A 19,787-nucleotide genomic window follows, 5' to 3' on the forward strand; every position below is an offset into this window, starting at 1 on the left:
CAAGGCACTGGTGAGACCTCACCTGGAATACTGTGTGCAGTTCTGGTCTCCCATGTTTAAGAAGGATGAATTCAAACTGGAGCAGGTACAGAGAAGGGCTACTAGGATGATCCGAGGAATGGAAAACTTGTCTTATGAAAGGAGACTCAAGGAGCTTGGCTTGTTTAGCCTAACCAAAAGGAGGTTGAGGGGAGATATGATTGCTCTCTATAAATATATCAGAGGGATAAATACCGGAGAGGGACGGGAATTATTTAAGCTCAGTACCAATGTGGACACAAGAACAAATGGATATAAACTGGTCATTGGGAAGTTTAGACTTGAAATTAGATGAAGGTTTCTAACCATCAGAGGAGTGAAGTTTTGGAATAGCCTTCCAAGGGAAGTAGTGGGGGAAAAAGATCTATCTGGCTTCAGGATTAAACTCGATAAGTTTATGGAGGAGATGGTATGATGGGATAACATGATTTTGGCAATTAACTGATCTTTAAATATTCATGGTAAATAGGCCCAATGGCCTGTGATGGGATGTTAGATGGGGTGGGATCTGAGTTACTACAGAGAATTCTTTCTTGGGTATCTGGCTGGTAAATCTTGCCCATATGCTCAGGGTTCAGCTGATCGCCATATTTGGGGTCGGGAAGGAATTTTCCTCCAGGGCAGATTGGAAGGGGCCCTGGGGGTTTTTCACCTTCCTCTGTAGCATGGGGCACGGGTCACTTGCTGGAGGATTCTCTGCACCTTGAAGTCTTTAAACCATGATTTGAGGACTTCAATAGCTCAGACATAGGTGAGAGGTTTATTGCAGGAGTGGGTGGGTAAGATTCTGTGGCCTGCATTGTGCAGGAGGTCGGACTAGATGATCATAATGGTCCCTTCTGACCTTAATATCTATGAATCTATTAATCTACAACCCATCCTGGACAACAATCCTTCACTTTCACAGGCCTTGGGAGGCAGGCCAGTCCTCGCCCACAGACAACCCGCCAATCTGAAGCATATTCTCACCAGCAACTACACACCGCATCATAGTAACTCTAACTCAGGAACCAATCCATGCAACAAACCTCAGTGCCAACTCTGCCCACATATCTACACCAGTGACACCATCACAGGACCTAACCAGATCAGCCACACCATCACCGGTTCATTCACCTGCACATCCACCAATGTAATATACACCATCATGTGCCAGCAATGCCCCTCTGCTATGTTCATCAGCCAAACTGGACAGTTCATATGTAAAAGGATAAATGGACACAAATCAGATATTAGGAATGGCAATATACAAAAACCTGTAGGAGAACACTACAACCTCCCTGGACACACAATAGCAGATTTAAAGGTAGCCATCCTGCAGCAAAAAAACTTCAGAACCAGACTTCAAAGAGAAACTGCTGAGCTTCAGTTCATTTGCAAATTTGACACCATCAGCTCAGGATTAAACAAAGACTGTGAATGGCTAGCCAACTACAAAAGCAGTTTCTCCTCCCTTGGTGTTCACACCTCAACTGCTAGAAGAGGGCCTCATCCTCCATGATTGAACTAACCTCGTTATCCCTAGCCTGATTCTTGCTTGCATATCTATACCTGCCTCGAAATTTCCACTACATGCATCCGACGAAGTGGGTATTCACCCATGAAAGCTTATGCTCCAATACATCTGTTAGTCTGTAAGGTGCCACAGGACTCTTTGCCGCTTTTACAGATCCAGACTAACACGGCTACCCCTCTGATAGATGACAATGAAAACTACAGATAAATAAATCTCTCTCTGTAACATTTAATTTTCTGACATCAAAAACCATTTAAAGAGAATGTCAGAGTGACAGGGTCGAGACAGCAGACTGGACTTCTACATAGAGTGCTTCTGCCGACGTGCACGGGCTGAAATTGTGGAAAAGCAGCGTCACTTGCCCCACAACCTCAGCCGTGCAGAACACAATGCCATCCACAGCCTCAGAAACAATTCTGACATCATAATCAAAAAGACTGACGAAGGAGGTGCTGTTGTCATCATGAATAGGTCGGAATATGAACAAGAGGCTGCTCGGCAGCTCTCCAACACCACTTTCTACAAGCCATTACCCTCTGATCCCACTGAGAGTTACCAAAAGAAACTACAGCATTTGCTCAAGAAACTCCCTGAAAAAGCACAAGATCAAATCCGCACAGAAACACCCCTGGAACCCCGACCTGGGATATTCTATCTACTACCCAAGATCCATAAACCTGGAAATCCCATCATCTCAGGCATTGGCACCCTGACAGCAGGATTGTCTGGCTATGTAGACTCCCTCCTCAGGCCCTATGCTACCAGCACTCCCAGCTACCTTCGAGACACCACTGACTTCCTGAGGAAACTACAATCCATCAGTGATCTTCCTGATAACACCATCCTGGCCACTATGGATGTAGAAGCCCTCTACACCAACATTCTACACAAAAATGGACTACAAGCCGTCAAGAACACTATCCCCGATAATGTCACAGCTAACCTGGTGGCTGAACTTTGTGACTTTGTCCTCACCCATAACTATTTTACATTTGGGGACAATGTATACCTTCAAATCAGCGGCACTGCTATGGGTACCCGCATGGCCCCACAGTATGCCAACATTTTTATGGATGACTTAGAACAACACTTCCTCGGCTCTCGTCCCCTAACGCCCCTACTCTATTTGCACTATATTGATAGCATCTTCATCATCTGGACCCATGGAAAAGAAGCCCTTGAGGAATTCCACCATGATTTCAACAATTTCCATCTCACCATCAACCTCAGCCTGGTCCAGTCCACACAAGAGATCCACTTCCTGGACACTACAGTGCTAATAAATGATGGTCACATAAACACCACCCTATACCGGAAACCTACTGACCACTATTCCTACCTACATGCCTCCAGCTTTCACCCTGACCACACCACACGATCCATTGTGTACAGCCAAGCTCTGCGATACAACCGCATTTGCTCCAACCCCTCAGACAGAGACAAACACCTACAAGGTCTCTATCAAGCATTCTTACACCTACAATACCACCTGCGGAAGTGAAGAAACAGATTGACAGAGCCAGAAGAGTTCCCAGAAGTCACCTACTACAAGACAGGCCTAACAGAGAAAATAACAGAACGCCACTAGCCGTCACCTTCAGCCCCCAACTAAAACCCCTCCAACGCATTATTAAGGATCTACAACCTATCCTGAAAGATGACCCAACACTCTCACAAATCTTGGGAGACAGGCCAGTCCTTGCCTACAGACAGCTCCCCAACCTGAAGCAAATATTCACCAGCAACCACATACCACACAACAGAACCACTAACCCAGGAACCTATCCTTGCAACAAAGCCCGTTGCGAACTGTGCCCACATATCTATTCAGGGGACACCATCATAGGGCCTAATAACATCAGCCACGCTATCAGAGGCTCGTTCACCTGCACATCCACCAATGTGATATATGCCATCATGTGCCAGCAATGCCCCTCTGCCATGTACATTGGTCAAACTGGACAGTCTCTACGTAAAAGAATAAATGGACACAAATCAGATGTCAAGAATTATAACATTCATAAACCAGTCGGAGAACACTTCAATCTCTCTGGTCACGTGATTACAGACATGAAAGTTGTGATATTACAACAAAAAACTTCAAAACCAGACTCCAGCGATCGACTGTTGAATTAGAATTCATTTGCAAATTGGATACAATTAACTTAGGCTTCAATAGAGACTGGGAGTGGCTAAGTCATTATGCAAGGTAACCTACTTCCCCTGGTTTTTTCCAACCCCTCTCCCCCCCAGACATTCTTGTTTAACCCTGGATTTGTGCTGGAAATGGCCCACCTTGATTATCATACACATTGTAAGGAGAGTGATCACTTTAGATAAGCTATTACCAGCAGGAGAGTGGGGTGGGGGGAGAGAAACCCTTTTGTAGTGGTAAACACCTATTTTTTCATGCTTTGTGTGTATAAAAAGATCTTCTATACTTTCCACAGTATGCATCCAATGAAGTGAGCTGTAGCTCACGAAAGCTTATGCTCAAATAAATTGGTTAGTCTCTAAGGTGCCACAAGTACTCCTTTTCTTATTGTTAAGCAGTTGAGTGTCAGCAAGTGACAATTAAGTTTGCAAATGCGGCCTTAGCTCTAATGTTGCCCTTGTAACATTAAGTATGGTTTTTGATACGGTCTCACATAACCTTCTCATGAACTAGGGAAATACAGCCTAGATGAAGCTACTATAGTGAGTGCATAACTGGTTGGAAAACCATTCCCAGGGAGTAGTTATCAGCGATTCACAGTCAAGCTGGAAGGGCATATCGAGTGGGGTCCCACAGGGATCGGTCCTGGGTCTGGTTCTGTTCAATATATTCATAAATGATTTAGATAATGGCAGAGAAAGTACACTTAAAGTCTGCAGATGATACAAAGCTGGGAGGGGTTGCAAGTGCTTTTGAGGAGGATTAAAATTCAAAATGATCTGGACAAACTAGAGGAATGGTCTGAAATGAAAAGGATGAAATTCAATAAGAACAAATGCAAAGTACTCTACTTAGGAAGGAACAATCAATTGCACAAATACAAAATGGGAAATGACTGCCAGGGAAGGTGTACTGCAGAAAGCGTACTGCAGAAGGTGTACTGCAGGGGGTCATAGTGGATCACAAGCTAAATATGAGTCAGTATAACACTGTTGCAAAAAAAAGTGAACATCATTCTGGGATGTATTAGCAGGAATGTTGCAAGCAAGACATGAGAAGTAATAATTCTTCAACTCTATTCTGTGCTGATTAGGCCTCAGCTGGAGTATTGTGTGCAGTTCTGGGCAGCACATTTCAGGAAAGATGTGGACAAATTGGAGAAAGTCCAGAGGAGAGTAACAAAAATTATTAAAGGTCTAGAAAATATAACCTATGAGGAAAAATTAAAAAAAAAATGAGTTTGTTTAGCCTGGAGAAGAGAAGACAGAGGGGACATAACAGTTTTCACATAAAAGGTTATTACAAGGAGGAGGGTGAAAAAATTCTCATGAACCTCTGAGGACAGGACAAGAAGCAATGGGCTTAAATTGAAACCTGGGAGGATTAGGTTGGACATTAAGAAAAAACTTCCTAACTGTCAGGGTAGTTAAGCACTGGAACAAATTGCCTAGGGAGGTTGTGGAATCTCCATCATTGGAGATTTTTAAGAGCAGGTTGGACAAACACCTATCAGGGATGGTCTAGTTATTACATAGTTCTGCCTTGAGCGCAGGGGACTGGACTAGATGACCTCTTGAGGGTCCTTTCAGTCCTACACTTGTATGATTATTGAAGAAACCGAGGACATGGTACTGATACTGGAGTGACTATTGTGCATCCTGGGCTTTGGGCCAATGCAATTTTGTGGCTGAAGAAAAATTCTACATTTGAAGAAAACGTTGATTCTTTTAATGGGAGATTTGTTTTAAAAGACAAAATGGCAGATGTTTGATCTTCTCAGAGGTTTGGAATGTTAGCAATTCCACCTGGGATAGATTAATGATCAGAGTGACAGTGAGTTAGTCAAACGTGCACTATAAATGTATTTTCTGAGTGACTTTGCAGTTTATCACATCAATATTACTGCTGCCTATGCGGTGTATATAGGGAACCCAAGAGAGTGTGGTGTGGTAAAAAAATGTTTTATCAACATGAATGATGTGAGTCATTCCAAACAATTGTCAATAAAACCTTTGTATCACACTATGTACTCTGTCTATGCCATAAATATTACAGAAAACTGTTTGAGAGTTGTTTTACAGAGCTTCAAATTTTTTATTTGGATTATTTTTGTAATCCTCCACTGCCTGTAGTCATATGCTTTAGTTACTATGAGTTGGGCTCTGTATCTATCATGGAGGTCGGGGAAGTCACGGATTCCTTGACTTTCCATGATCTTTGTGACTTCTGCAGGGACCAGGGTGGCTGGCCCCACAGCCACCCAAGCTGCTGGCTCCAGGGCCAGTTGCTCAGGTGGCCCCGGGACAGCCACACCAACCGCTGCTCCGGCGGCCCTCAGCAGTGGTCCCGGGGAGGCCAGAGCATTTGCAGTCCACGGCCCCAGGCAGCAGTCCCTGTCCATCCGGCTGGAGCAGCTGCGGTCAGGGGCAGTGGTCCTCGTCAGTCTGGCCGGAGGATCCGCGGTCTGGGGCAGTGGTCCCCGGCTGACGGCCGGAGCAACCACATTCCACTCAGTGGTTCCCAGCCCACCGGCCAGAGCAGCCACAGTCCACAGCCCCAGCAACTATCCCCAGGTGGCAGGTGTTGTCCTCAGTCCCTGGCAACTGATGCTGCTGACCCAAGGTGGCTCCCCCGCAGCAGCAGCCCCCCATGGCCCTCCAGCACTTCCCTCCCCCAAGATTTAATCACTGGTATTTTTAGTATAAGTCATGGACAGGTCACAGGCCATGAATTTTGTTTATTGCCCATGACCTGTCCATGACTTTTAGTAAAAATACCCATGACTAAACTGTAGCCTTAACTATGAGCCCAATTGTATATGGCTCCAAGAGAGCCTTAAATACGCACAGAGCTGTCCTAAAATAAGTTTGTATCAATGCCGTGGCTTTAATTGTTTGATATCATGGGTTGTTCAAGTGGTAGGAATCTTCCAGTTCCCAGTGGGAAGATGGAAATCTCCACCCTTAAATTATATGAAGTTCACATGTATTTCCCCACGGTGCTGGGAAGTATCAGACTTTAAAGTTGGCAAGGCTCTATTTGAATTAAGAAAGAAATACTACCTAGTAGACACTGGTAGACGTAGTGAAAATTATACACACACAAACACACATACATAAATCAGGCGTGGACAAACCACAGTTCGTGAGTCACATGAGGCTCATTTACAGTTAAACTGCAGCTCACGGCGCCCCCCCGCCAGCCCTCCCCCATTTTCCTCCTACCAGACTGGGGCAGGGGGGAGCTTCTGGCCTGTGGCAAGGTGGTAGGGCTAGGGGCTTCTGCCCTGTGGGGCGTGGGGATCTTGGGGTTTTATCCCCATGGGGGAGGCCACTCCTGCTGAAGCCCTGGCAGGCGTGTTCCCCCTTACCCCCCATAGGGTAGAAGCCTCAAGCCCCAGAAGGCATGTCCATGGCTCTCAAACTTCTGAAGATTATCATATGCGGCTCAAAGGATCAATAAGTTTGGCCACCCTGATCCATTTCTCTCTCTCTCTCTCTCTCTCTCTCTCTCACACACACACAGAGTCTATATCTATAATGTTACACTGCTGCACAAGACATTAATAGTCATGTCATAAAACATTGTATACTGCAGTAAGCTCACCATGGGATTTTAGATGAATTAAAACAAATAATTTCCCAGAATTCAAAAGTAACTCCTTTTAGCAATTCTCTTTGATATATCAAGCACATAGCACCCACACCTTTATAATGCACAATCAAATGGATTAACAGAAAAGTCAGTAGTAATAGCAAAGTGTTTGATCAAAATGTCACTGGCAGATTCAAGCGCAATGCTGCCAACCCCAAGTATTAAAAAAATATGAGTCAGGATAAAAATAAATCAAATGAAATTTTAAATAATGAGATTGGTGTAAACACAAGTTTTTAGAGGTAATATTTTGGGGATTCTTTTAATTTGTCTTCTGTTTTCTGAGCCTTTAGGGTGCACTTGTTGCATATTTTCAAGTTTTTCTCTGCAACAATGAAGGCTAGAAAGTTACCCTTTTAAGATACGTTGACATTCTCATAAAGTATCTTGATTCCAGCAGCTGGGGCTTTAAGAAAACACACCAAATATCATGAGACTCCCAATTAAAATCATGCATGTTGGCAGATCTACAAGTATTCCACATTTTCCACTGTTAGAATATCACAACACACCACATCATGCTTTATTGCCTTGCAGGATCTTATTGACTGAAGTACAAACATATTAGTGTCAACATCTAGCAAGTTTTTTGAGCCAGATTCCATTTATCCTGAAGTAACTACAAGAGATTGTACACCTGGAAACTATAACAAAAGATATAGTATGACAAGAATGTCAGCCAGTTATCCCATTGTAAATGAAAAAAAAAAAAAGAGGCTGGCAACCTATCAGCATAATAGTTTTACCCTGCTTAAAGCGTTGCCACGGCAGCACTTTAATGTCGCTGCCCCTTTTGCACCCCCCATTGGCAGCCCTGCTGGGTCCCTAGCAGCAGGGCCGCCGACGGGGGAGTGCAAAAGGGGCAGCAACGTTAAAGCCATGGCAAAGGACCCTCCTTAAAGCGCTGCTGTGGCAACGCTTTATCGTCACTGCCCCTTTTGCCCCCCCAGGCTGCCAATGGTGGAGGGGAGGAGGAGCAGCTGCCCCGGGGCCAGTGATTTAAAAGGGCCGGAGCTCCAGCCGCTGCGGTAGCGGCAGCAGTGGCTGAAGCCCCGGCCCCTTTAAATCGCCGCTGGAGCCCAGGGCGGCGCAGGCCAGGCAGCCTGGAAGGGCCGGCTGGGGGACACTGACCCTCCAGCCCCGCCCCTTCCAGGGGGGCCAGAGCTGGCCCCCGTACCGGTAAGTTTTCAATTTTACTTTCACCCCTGCCAGCACCTGACACTCCAGGCCATGATTCGACAGCAGCCAAACCCCTACTTAGACCCATATGAGTTTTTGTGAGTGAGAGAGTGAGTGAGTGTGTGAAAGAAAACAGCATGTCCCCCTCCTAGGGTAGGAGGGGTGAAAGCTGCACAGACCCCAGTGCTGCTCCTGCCCTGCTGGCTCAGGCTGCCTTGGGCTGGCAGCCCCAGTGTCTTGCTTTAAGTGGCTGCCCTGGGGGTGGGCTGAGAGGCAGCCCACATTTGCCTTCCTTCAAGATGCAATGCAAGCACAGTACAGTACTGGCTTTTTCCCATTTTTTTCCATCTCTGCTGCTTCCTGATTGGTTACTTCCAGTTTCACATGGTGTCCGATTGACCGGTCAGTCCATAACTCTGGTGTTCATATATATCTTTGATGTTCTACTGCACTGAAGTTTCAGCTTGCCTCCCCTGATCTATGTCAAACATAAGGATCAGAAACTAAATTACAGTCTTTTACCCCTGCTCCTGCATGTTACACATAAATTGCATACCGCATACATAGTATTCAGATATATTACAGTCATGCAAAATAAAATGTAGCATGGTGAGGTTTGCATGGTGATTGGGGACTTGAATGTATCCACAAGTTATATTAAAATGTACTTATTTATATTTTTTTCAGCTGAAACCTTTTATTCTAGGAGCTTTACAATATTTTAAATAAAAAAAATCTTACAATATAAAGTATATGCTGCACTCACTGATTGACTTGTACATAGAATTAAAAATAAATGTACACTATTGGAATAAGTAACAAAGCTCCCCTGAATGGTGTTTCAGTAGATGTATCAAATTTAAAGGAGGTCTTGGGTCTGGCTCTCCCTGTTCATTAATAAAGTTGGCTCAAGACAGCCTTTCAGTGGGTGTGCCTCGCAATGCATTTTTATCCCTCTGAAGTCTAAAGATATCACAAAAGCCATCATAGCCCCCTACTTTAAATGCACTATGTTTGTCAGTCTTCAACTACCCAGAGAAAAGAAAATAGCCTTCTGGGCCTGCCACAAAGCCTAACAATGTTGGGTAGGAGCAGACCTAGGTGGACAGCAAGTTCCTCATGAAGAATAAAAAGTGTCTTTCAAACTGAGGCTCTAGCTCAAGTGCCTCCAGTGAGCATAACTTCAGTTATATTTATTGCACAAAGAGGAAATAATTCCTTTCAGGTCCCAAATAATTGATTGTGAGTGATTTTTCAGACCAGACTCGTTATATAAAATAGACCATAGAATTCCATCCAGTAATTCTTGAATCCAACTCAACAACTTGAACAGGAGTGCATCTTTCTAGAAAGACATCCGGTCTTGATGTAAAGACTCCAAGTAAAGGAGAATTTTTCACATCTCTTGCTAACGTTTTCCAGTAGTTGATTACCCTTCCTGTTAAAAATATTTCATCTTATTTCCAATGTCTATTTTTCTGACTTCAGCTTCAAGCCAATGGATCTTCTTATGCCTTTGCCTGTTAGATTAAAGAGGGCTCTACTAGTAGATATTGCCTATCTTTGTAGGTAAGCTTTAGGGCTGTAGAGATTTAAATCAACACCTTGAACTGCACCCAGAAAGCTAGTGGCAGTCAGTGCAGATTACTGAGCAAAGGTGCAGCATGCTGTCAGTGTGACGCACGGCTTATTAAGCAGAGCGCCACATTCAGCACTAGTGTCAGTTATTAATATCTCTGATCTCCAGAAAGAGTTCCAACATGCATGATCTGTGTCCATTTGGGGCTATTTAACTCAAAGACACATATCTTAAAGGTAGGCTTCAAGTAGATGCGGCACTTTATTTGAAATAAGACTGGCAGCCAAAGGGATCGAGGTAACATTATACAGCAATAATATGAGTTTGCAGTTTAGTGACTCATTTTGGCCAAGATTTCGTTCAAGTACATAGCTACCCCATGTGATAAACTAATACAAAATGCTTACTAAAGACATAAACAAAAAGTTTGTGCTGGAATACGTCTTATAGATAAGCAAATTGATGAATTTGGTATAACTCTCTAAATTTGGCTTATTATGCATAACATTGCAAAGATTTCAGAGTAGCAGCCGTGTTAGTCTGTATTCGCAAAAAGAAAAGGAGGACTTGTGGCACCTTAGAGACTAACCAATTTATTAGAGCATAAGCTTTCGTGAGCTACAGCTCACTTCAAGCCATCTTCGCTGTGAAATTAATATAGATTTAACTGGCAATAAGTGTACTAATATGTCTAAATACAGGACAGTGTAAATTTATTGTATTCAATTTAATGCATATAAAGGTGAAATTCACATCAGAGAAAAGCATCTGTGCAGGTCCTTGCACATCACTTAATCTGCTATTTTAAGGTCTGTGGTGAGATTACAGGTCCTCAGAACTGAGATGAATTTTATTGATAATAAATGTGTAAATTTAAACATAGTAAATGTTTATTATGTATTATGTTAAAGGTCAAATCTTGATGTCTTTCCTGTTTTCCTCAAATACTTACTGGAGAGAACAATTATTTCTTGCTTCATTGCTTAGACATTAGAAGAGCTCAGACCAAGTACACAGTGTTATTATCTATCCCTATTAATTAATTAATTATCCCTATTAATTAATCAAATAATTAGTTAGTTAATCCCTATTTTATGAATGATGTTAATGGGAAATTTTCCTGCATGAGGACTGAGAACACTGAATGCGGACTCCGGGGTTTGATCCAGAGTCTTGTTTTTTATATTTGTATAGCAATAGCATTTAGTGGACCCAGTTAGTCAGTTAGAGTTATACAATAGGTGTGATTCATAAAAATAAGACAAACATGAATATATTGGTATTATTATTATTGGGCCAGATCCTCAGGTGATGTAAATCAGCATAGCTGTGTTGCCTTCAATGGACCTATGTCTCTTTACACCAGCTGAGGATCTAACACAATATATTGTTATGGCAGGAGCAATCAGACAGGACAGTTACAAATCTTCTTAAAAGTTCTTTTTCTTGGCGCATAAGCAGTGTAGTCTTTGAAGAAATGTTGTAGTTTTGTGATGAAGATTTCTTTAGGGGGAGCTGTTACAATCAGCAGGAAAGTTTTCTCTCTGCCTTAATCTCTAACTAAAATCAATTCATGGTGCAGAGTTACTCCCTAGGAACTAGGTATTGGTGTTTTAACAGAGATTCCTGTAAGATGGGATTGCCTGCATGCTGTCTGACCCCCACTGTTTAAGGACTGGTGTATATTGTGTAAAATAAGCAAGTTGCACTAAGAATATGCTAGGCTCCATGTCACTGCCTTCTTCTCTAATTGGGAACTGATCTGTAAGGCCATCTGCTACTACTTGGCATATTGGCAACAATATTTAATTCTATAGCACTGTAACACAGGGGAAGATGGTGCATTACAAATACAGAATTCTGGACTGAGGATTTTACAATCAAATATGAGCTGTTACAAACCAAACATTTTAAGAATGAAGCACGAGTCAGGATTGGGACAAGAAATAGCTTTAGGAGATTGATGACCGAAAGCTAGATTAAATAAGTAGATTTCAAAGTGAGATTTGAAGAAAGAAAGAGCACTTCCTGCCCAAGACCAGAGTCATAGTTCCAACACCAGGGGGCAGCATGAATGAAACTATGAATTCAAGAGCATATAAGGAAAAGAAAGAGGGAGCATGAAGAAAGAGAAATGGACAGCACGAAGAGCACTGAAGGAAGTACAGAACTAAATAAGGACTGAGGCACATGTATGGGTGAAGCCATGAGAACATTAAAAGTGAAGATGAGGAACTGAATTTGACATGGAAAAGGGCAGGAATTAATAGAGGGCTTAAGAGGGATGGGGCAGAGCATTAGGAGAAAGATTATTTTAATTGTGACATTTTGGATAGACTGGAGAGAAGAGAGCTAAAAAAAAAAAAAACAGACTGGAGGCTGGTCAAGGCAAGAAGTGACCAAGGCACAGACTAAGGTTTCTAAAGATGGGACAAGAGGAAAGGGCTGATTTTAAGGAGGATATAAATCAACTAGGGACTTCTGCGATGCCCATGTAAATCAGCTGGAGTCTTTCTTTGGCCTCCATGTTTGCATCTCCAAATAGAAAGTGTAGGCTAAACAATAGGTAAAGTAGTGGAAAAATTAAAATGGTAAAGAAAAGTTGAACAAAGATAGTGAACCAATATGGGAAGAAATTATTAGAAAACAATGATTCATCCCAGAGCCTGAACAGACACATACTGTAACTTTTATGAATGCATTCTTACCAGTGACTCAGGGATAAGTGAATTGATTGACTTACTGAACATTTTGTTTTGCCAGCTAGTTTTTCAGAGACAAAATAAAACATGCCTGACATCTAACAAGTGTCAGTGTAGGTTGATAATTGCTGTTTCTAATACATCAAAGTATGTTTTCTCTTAAAAAAAAGCTTGGATAATTGTAATACAGTGGCAAACTGGTTAAGATTATACATTAAACATATTCTCAACTTGTTCTTTAGCAAGGCAGAAATTACTTTATCTCTTGAGACAAAGTAATTAATTTATTCACTGTTTATCCCTGGATCACTTGAAAGGAAATGTATGGGACTACAGTATTAATTACTGTATAAATTTCCCACTAAATGCTTTGCAAGTAATATAATTACCACTTCAGTATTTGTAACTGACACACACTCTTTTGCAGTTTAATATACTTGTGAATTACTTTAACATTAATATTACTAATAGGAAAAAAGTACTGAAAAGTGGTGATAGTTAATGAAGTCACTAATTGGCATAAGCCAAGATGGTTTTATGTTCATGCCAGCCTACAATAACTTTAATATTTAACTATTTTTTACTAACTCCATTACACAAATCCTTAAAAATAAGCTCACACCCTCCTACCCCCCAAAAAAGAGAGAGAAGCAGAATGATGAGAATGTATTTAGTTTCTGTGTTACTGGGGGCAACAATTCCTTGGGAATTATAGAATAATCAACATCTTGCAAATGAAACTTTGTTCCTGCTTCCACAAACTCCCCTATAGTCATATTTGCAAGTATCTAATTGCACCTAATATTTATTTGCAAGAACATTCATGGACACCATTGTGAATTCCAGTGTGAATTAATATCTGGAAGAACACATGCTGCAAGTGCCCTGGCAGCCATTTTGAAAGTTCTTTATGGATTAGGTAATGATAGGTTAAGGAAAGAATGAGGTTGTTGAGGAAGAGGTGGAAAAAAATAAAATTATTAAAATAAGCAGCATTAGCAAACGGGGGAGGAGGGAGAGATTGTAAATGGGGACACTGGCAAAAGGTTCCCTAACCTTTAAGATACATAAGAACATCAGGGTCAGGGATACTTCTGAACATCATGGTAAGTGCCTAGAGTGAGGTATTGAAAGGTTCATAAATGAACCTCCCTCCACCCCCAAAAAGAGAGGGATGAAGAGAGTATCACTAAGCAATTTTGAACCTAAATATTGGAGGAACAGGAAGCTGCTTCCACAGATAAGCTCAGTTCCTTACCAACAAAAAGCCCACCAGTAACATGATGTCCTGTGTATACCAAGAAGTTCATGTGTGAGTGTGCTGGATCATGCCTGTATGTAGATAGCACTGTGTGGGTCCCCTTCCAGTCCCCAGCCCATGTCCAGTATCCCCAGTGCTCTGTGTTCCACTCTGTCACTCAGTTTGTCCCCCTGGATTTTGTGTCACCAGTGCTCCCTCTTCTGCACTTCCAGTGTCACCCAAATACCTGTATCCTCTTTGTGCTCTGTTTCTTCCTCTGTGCGCTCACCCCTCAGTGTTCTGTGTCCTCCAGGGGGGCTCTTCTGTCCCTCTGGATCCTCCCCATAAGGCTCTATGACAGTGGTTCCCAAACTTGTTCCGCCGCTTGTGCAGGGAAAGCCCCTGGCGGGCCGGGCCGGTTTGTTTACCTGCAGCATCCGCAGGTTTGGCCGATCACGGCTCCCAGTGACCGCGGTTTGCTGCTCCAGGCCAATGGGAGCTGCTGGAAGTGGTGTGGGCTGAGGGACGTACTGGCTGCCGCTTCCAGCAGCTCCCATTGGCCTGGAGCAGCAAACCGCGGTCACTGGGAGCCGTGATCGGCCAAACCTGCAGACGCAGCAGGTAAACAAACCGGCCCGGCCCGCCAGGGGCTTTCCCTGCACAAGCGGCGGAACAAGTTCGGGAACCACTGCTCTATGATCCTCCTTTCCTGTCCTTTTGGGACCAGTCTCCCCAAAATGGAATCCCTGTCCTTACAGAGTTCCTTCCTCTGTCTCTTCTCATGTTCTCCAGGTGTGGAGGAAAGAGTCCCTTCTGCTGCCAATGAGCACAGACCTCAGGTGCTATTCTGGATCCTTCCCTCTGGTTCCCTATGTTGACTGAGCTAGGGTACCGCTTCCACCTTTTAGCCTGAGTGAAATATCCATTTCTGCTAGGCAACACCACATCGGATGGACAGGGTAGATGTATAGCCTGTGCTCACAGCAATACATTTAGGATCCTGTCTTCCATTCCCCATCATCCAACAAAAGATCAAAATTATGAGAAAGGAGAATGGGAGACCGTGTTCCCCCCTGCCTGAAAGCTGGGCAACAATGCCACCTCATCCATATTTACATCCAGTTATTACACCTATGAATAGGTAAATCATCAACTTCAGAACTGTAATCTCTGAAATTTGGGACCTTGAGGGTGTGGTTTATTTACCATTACTGACAGTGAATATGTCTGGCTTTTGAGCTGGCAGCAACTCTGTTGTGGTATGTTTTAAACTTTGTCATTCCAACACCATTTTGGTGCCAGCTACAGCGGCATTTGGTGGACAGTGAGCTGCAGGGATCCCCAAGAAATTTGTTCTTACAGCCATCCAACAACACAACAGCTAACATCGTAGCAGCCCTTATAGACAGATTGATGGCAGAGACAGGACTGTGTTTATTTGGTGATAGTAGGAAGGCAGTAATGGGCTGGTTCCTTGCAAGGGAAACCTTTGGTCTTTCAGCTGTTAATTAGCTCACAGACAGAGAGATAGAAGATGAAGCTTTTTGCCTTTACTGGTGACTATATCAGTTCTTACCATAACAGGAAATGGCCACACCCTGCAAATCACTACTTCAATAACCCAGATCCATTCCTACCCAATACACACAGATAAAGGAGTATAATAAAGAACACTTAAAATATACCTTTCATGGAAGGCCCCTCATCTCTCAAGTCCTCTTCTCCACCCATAATGGTGGTGGGTTGGGAAAACAGATCTTGAGAGTAAGGGTACAGTCCTTGGTTTAGGAGAGCTTTCTCCTCAACCTTGTCCCAGCCATTATTTCCTTCCTTTTCCATCACAGATACACCACTGGGACTGCTCTGCTGTCCAAAAGTTTGGTTTTTTCCCACTTCAATGGAGCTGAGATTGTGTTAAAGCTCATTAAAGGGCAGGCACGCCTTCCTGTTCCAGAGAGCAAATTGATGTCCTGAGCTTTAATGAACTTCAACAATGAAAAAATAATGCCAGACTCAAATTTCATCTTTTGTTATTTGGCAGGTGCTCTTTTCTGTTCCTGTGCTGCTCCTCTTACTTTATGGTCTTAGAAAGTTAAGACATCTGTACACAGGAAAGTACAGAGTATCTAACAGCTCATCTGTTCCATCATACTAAATACACATTAGAAAGTAGAGAAACATAACTTGAAAGTAATTCTAGAATGACATTTGCAATACAAATAATGTTTAGCTGCTCCAGTTTCTTCCATGCATTTTTCCCTTCATGTGCCAAATTCCCAACCTCTGCTCCTTAACATCTATTGCTGTCAAAAAGACAGGACAGTCAGCTAGGAACAGTAGAAACACCTCAACACCTCAGATATGTCACTAACATCATCTGCAATACTTTAGCTACTTGAGCATATGCCATTATCTGATACAAGATATGGGGCTGAACGCTTACCTTTTCTGGATATAGATTGTAAGCAGTTTGGAGCAGGGCTCATGACTTTCTAGTCCAGTAAATCTTTAAACACACTGAGCCTCATTCTTTGCTGTCTTGGTGGGACAGCAATTGATGTTAGACATTTTAAAATCAGCAAGCCTGGATAACTTGCGTTCAAGAGTTTTAAAAGAGCTGACTAAGCAGCTCACAACCATTAATGTTGCTTTTCACTAAGTCTTGGAACACTGGGGAAGCTCCAAAAGGCTGGAAGGAAACTAGATTATCACAATGATCCTTTTTGGCTTTGTGGTGTAAAACATTATCATATGTGACTTATACTGTTTTATATCCAATATACACTCATGTAAACTGCGTATAATCAACCACACAAGATGGAAGGCAGTAAAGAATCAGGCATCCTCTTATTGAAATTAAAATGAACAATGTATTATCTATTTCCTGAATATATATTTTAAGAAACTTTAAAGGCTAAGCTACATTTATAAGATTAATGTTCTAGCATTCAGCTGAGTGTCTTAAGAGAAAGGCTTATGACGTCAAGCATCGTTTATTTTAATAAAATAAAAGTAGTAAATAAATGCAAAAATACATAATGCTAGATACTTGCATTCAGAATTCTCATCTCTCATTATCAAAATACAGTTACATTTGCTTTTTAAATGAGAGAACACCAGAGTAGTGCTCAGATTTGTTTTTAAGGTGTCACTGTTCACTGGATGAAGAAACACAATAGTGCATGGTATATTTCATCTACTTACATGAAGTAAGAGTGATTTTTGTGCTTATATTATACATCCCATTCTGTCTCTACTTATTTCAGTGCAAAACTATAGTAATGAACCCCCAAACCCAAATAAATACTTTATAGCTAATAAAAGGTAACTGGCTAAAAATCAAAACGTGATTTGTTCTGAGGAACCTTTTAAAATTTGAGAAAAAAGGCAAATTTGTGGGTTCAAGTGTGCAATGTAATAATAGTCCAGTACTTAAATTAAACCACAAACATAAAAATGTTAAATTTAGCATCATTATTAGCAGCATTTCAAATGTATCTATTAGCTAAATGTATAAAATATGGGTGACAGATGACCATTGAAGAAACAAAGGGAATTTTTGGCCTTATATGAGAACAACTGTTCTAAAGATTATTGGTGCAGGATTCGGTGAGTATGTAATTTTAATTATGTATTTAGGATGAAATCTTGCCAGCTCCAAACTTGCCATGGAAGGTCTCAAATGTAATGAGGCCACTACTGTTCTCTTTCTGAGACTGCATCACTGTAGCCTAAAACAACATCTCCAAGCTACGTGAACCTTGCATATTCATCTCCACCTGACATTAACTGTAAAGACTAAGAAGAAAAGGAGTACTTGTGGCACCTTAGAGACTAACCAATTTATTTCAGCATAAGCTTTCGTGAGCTACAGCTCACTTCATCGGATGCATACTGTGGAAAGTGTAGAAGATCTTTTTATACACACAAAGCATGAAAAAATACCTCCCCGCACCCCACTCTCCTGCTGGTAATAGCTTATCTAAAGTGACCACTCTCCTTACAATGTGTATGATAATCAAGGTGGGCCATTTCCAGCACAAATCCCAGATTTAACAAGAACGTCTGGGGGGGAGGGGAGAGGAAAAAACAAGGGGAAATAGGTTACCTTGCACAATGACTTAGCCACTCCCAGTCTCTATTCAAGCCTAAGTTAATTGTATCCAATTTGCAAATGAATTCCAATTCAGCAGTCTCTCGCTGGAGTCTGGATTTGAACTTTTTTTGTTGTAATATCACAACTTTCATGTCTGTAATCACGTGACCAGAGAGATTGAAGTGTTCTCCGACTGGTTTATGAATGTTATAATTCTTGACGTCTGATTTGTGTCCATTTATTCTTTTACGTAGAGACTGTCCAGTTTGACCAATGTACATGGGAGAGGGGCATTGCTGGCATATGATGGCATATTCACATTGGTGGATGTGCAGGTGAACGAGTCTCTGATAGTGTGGCCGATGTTATTAGGCCCTGTGATGGTGTCCCCTGAATAGATATGTGGGCACAGTTGGCAATGGGCTTTGTTGCAAGGATAGGTTCCTGGGTTAGTGGTTTTGTTGTGTGGTATGTGGTTGCTGGTGAGTATTTGCTTCAGGTTGGGGGGCTGTCTGTAGGCAAGGATTGCCTGTCTCCCAAGATTTGTGAGAGTGTTGGGTCATCCTTCAGGATAGGTTGTAGATCCTTAATAGTGCTATTACCAACAGGAGAGTGGGTTTGTCGGGGGGGGGGGGGGACCTGGATTTGTGCTGGAAATGGCCCAACTTGATTATCATACACATTGTAAGGAGAGTGATCACTTTAGATAAGCTATTACCAGCAGGAGAGTGGGGTGGGGGGAGGTATTTTTTCATGCTTTGTGTGTATAAAAAGATCTTCTACACTTTCCACAGTATGCATCCGATGAAGTGAGTTGTAGCTCACGAAACCTTATGCTCAAATAAATTGGTTAGTCTCTAAGGTGCCACAAGTACTCCTTTTCTTTTTGCGAATACAGACTAACACGGCTGTTACTCTGAAGACTAAGAAAGAAATTGATGAATCAGCACTGTTAGTTATTTCACCTCAATCATTTTTATAGAAATATCAAGCTAATGTGGTTATTTGGTAGGGCTGGATAGCAAGGAAGTTAATGATTGAAAAGCCCTATTAGACCATTTTATCCAACCCATTTACAGTGAGGAATGACTTCCTACAGCATATCATTAACTGATAAGGTAGCGCTATCAGGAAGAGTTTGAAGACACTTGATTGAGGTGTATAAGATTATAATGGAAACTGTTCAATCCCTCCTTTTTATACTGTCCTATCTTGAAAGGACAGCACCTCACTCAATGAAATTAATGGCTGGCAAATTTACAACAAAGGGAGATGAAAAGAAGTATATACTCATAAAACATCTAGTCAGCCCATAGAATTCACTGCCACAGTCAAATGATATAGTTGAATTTAAATATGTTTTGTTAATTTTATACTAAATAATATTTACAGATAAGCATTCTAAAATAAGGGTAAACCAATCTCATGCTTCAGTCATACACTACATTATCGCCAGACAAAAGAAGGAGCTTTCCCACTTGTAATAGTCTATACCTCTCTAGCACCCCCTCGGGGAGAGAAGCAGCACCCACTCTGTCTGTGTGTCCAGGGCACAGTGCCTCTATCTGATCCCTTACTAGTGGTGGGTGGATATTAAAGTAGTCCACTCAAAAGGTCAGAATGCTTC

The 19,787-nt window shown here is 42.1% G+C and overlaps 1 protein-coding gene and 1 long non-coding RNA gene across 2 annotated transcripts in view; one reads left to right on the forward strand and one right to left on the reverse strand.

Annotated features, from left to right (window-relative positions):
- Positions 1–14,461, reverse strand: part of LOC311517097 — a 117,710-nt gene extending 103,249 nt beyond the window's left edge. Inside the window, exon 1 of the long non-coding RNA XR_014710581.1 lies at positions 14,312–14,461. This is a non-coding gene — a long non-coding RNA (uncharacterized lncRNA). The remainder of the gene's footprint in view (positions 1–14,311) is intronic.
- Positions 1–19,787, forward strand: part of LOC311517096 (uncharacterized protein) — a 68,734-nt gene that overhangs the window by 36,633 nt on the left and 12,314 nt on the right. The gene's annotated exons all lie outside the window — the stretch shown is intronic.

Source organism: Lepidochelys olivacea, assembly GCF_965140295.1.
Source record: "Lepidochelys olivacea isolate rLepOli2 genome assembly, chromosome: 2".
Classification (NCBI taxonomy): domain Eukaryota; kingdom Metazoa; phylum Chordata; order Testudines; family Cheloniidae; genus Lepidochelys; species Lepidochelys olivacea.